At 31.9% G+C, this 2,160-nt stretch overlaps 1 pseudogene; it reads right to left on the bottom strand.

Annotated features, from left to right (window-relative positions):
- Positions 1-1,770: 1,770 nt before the first annotated feature.
- LOC141552291 (U6 spliceosomal RNA) lies at positions 1,771-1,868 on the bottom strand (annotated as a pseudogene).
- Between the last annotated feature and the right edge of the window lie 292 nt (positions 1,869-2,160).

Raw genomic sequence — 2,160 nt, forward strand, 5'->3', positions numbered from 1 at the left:
AGAAATAATATTCCTGCTATATTCAAACCCTACTCAAACCCAAACCAAAATATTTGGTTCCCTTTCCAAGTACTATATTTTAGGAAAAACATTGGCCAATTAGTATATAACCACAGAAGAGAACCTAAGGATGATTTAAAAAATGGAGGTCATACTTAAAAGATTTGGTGATTTTTACCTTGGAGAAAAAAAATGCTTGACTTCTCTGAGTCTCAGTTTCTCACTCTGGGATTAAAAGGGGATAGGGTTTTCCTTTCCAGCTCCAAATTAGGAATACAACAATAGTATTTTTCATTTATCTAAGGGTGACCATATGGAAAAAGGATCAGGCTCATTCTCTTTGGTACCATAAGGTAAAACTGGAAGCAGTGGAAGGGAAATGTCAAAGAGGAATAATTAGATTCCATAAAAGAAAAATCTTCCTAACAATTAGTGGAATGAACTGCCCACAAAGCAAGTTGCCTATCACTGGAGGTTTTCAAGTGGAGGCTTCATTAGTACTTACCAAAGATTTTGTAGTCTATCAAATATACTATACTGCTTCTGAGGTTCCTCCAAAACCTGAGAGCTTTTGATGGTGATTCTGCAGATAAAACAAGACAAATCTCTCTTCATATATCTTATATTAAAGTATTCTTCTTAACTCCACCTATAAAGAGGGAGACTATAGTCAGAAGGGCTGGCTGACTGATTAACAGCCAGGGAATACCTTGATTTAAGAGTTGCTGAAAGAAATGGCTTCTCTAAGACCTCTAGAAGTATACAAATTCCTATCACATCTAATAAGTAACTAAAAATAGCATAAAACACAGAGACATTCTCATATCTTCACGTTCCTGACTACCAGCCAGGAAGAAAGGAGTATGTACATATGATATGCAGTGCCATATATTGTGTATAATGTAGGATAGTCTTGAACAGTATAGAGACTAAATATTAATAGTTATCTTTAAAAAAATATTTCATATTTTTTCTATAATTTTTTCATAAAGTCCAAATCTTTTAGGAAACAAATTAATAAAAATTCCCCAATCTCCTCTAAAACATTCTTGTAATCTGCATTTTGCTTCAATGAAGCTTTCAAGTATTTATGAAGTATCTACTATGTACCAAGCACTGTGCTAGGCATAAAGATTCAAAGGCAAAAATGAAATAGTCTCCATCTAAAGGAGTCTACATTCTATTGCAGAAAAGCACTTAGATATGCAAATAAATAAATGGAAAATATAAACAAAGTAAATACTAATTACTGGCAAATGGATCATTCACTGCTTAATAAGGGTAGTCAATTCAGCTAGGAAGCTTTAATTGTTTGGAAATACTTTTTTTTCTTTATGTTAAATTAAAATTAATCTTATAATTTCCCTCCATATGTTCCTAATTCAGTCTCTATAGCTTCCTAGAATGTGTCTTCCAAACTTCATCTTAATTATTTGAAGTCACCTATAATAGTCTTCTCCTGGCTAAACATTCCCAATTTATTCAACCATTCATTAGATGATGACATGTTTTTGCGTCATTTCCATCCTCATTGTCTTCTTTTGGACAAAGCTCTAGTTTTTTATTTATGCCTTGAAATAGGGAACTCAACTAAATAAAATAAACCAAATGTTGTATGAATAGTGCTCTAATACTTATCTTGATTTAGAACCTATCCTATAAATATAGCCCAAGTTGCCTTAGTTTTTTTAAGTATATAATAAATTCTACACATAATTTTCAAAACTGTACTTCATTTTGAATTTCTTTATATTCTTTGTGAGTTTTTTTAAAAGAACACTTTATAAATGTGAATGTCATCCTTGTGCAGGGGCCATGCTAATCTTCTCTGTGCTGCTCCATTTTTAGTGTATGTTACCAAAGTCAGCACTGTTTTGGGATATTTTTATGTTAAATTGGTCTTGTTTGGTATTACTTTTGCTAACCCCGTCCTTATCTATAATCTTCTTTCCTCCACTAATGGAGAGTAAAAAGAAAAAAAAAAGTCCTTATTACAAATAATAATAGTCAAGTAAAATGAATCTACATAAAGACCATATCCAAAAATGTTTGTACTGCTCTATATTCATCCTATCTTTTTCAAGAGGTGGGCTACATAGTTCATCATAAGACCTCTGAAATCTTATATTTTTATTCCAAAATTCCTACTTAGTTCTGTTT

This window comes from Sminthopsis crassicaudata, chromosome 1 (assembly GCF_048593235.1).
Source record: "Sminthopsis crassicaudata isolate SCR6 chromosome 1, ASM4859323v1, whole genome shotgun sequence".
Classification (NCBI taxonomy): Eukaryota; Metazoa; Chordata; class Mammalia; order Dasyuromorphia; family Dasyuridae; genus Sminthopsis; species Sminthopsis crassicaudata.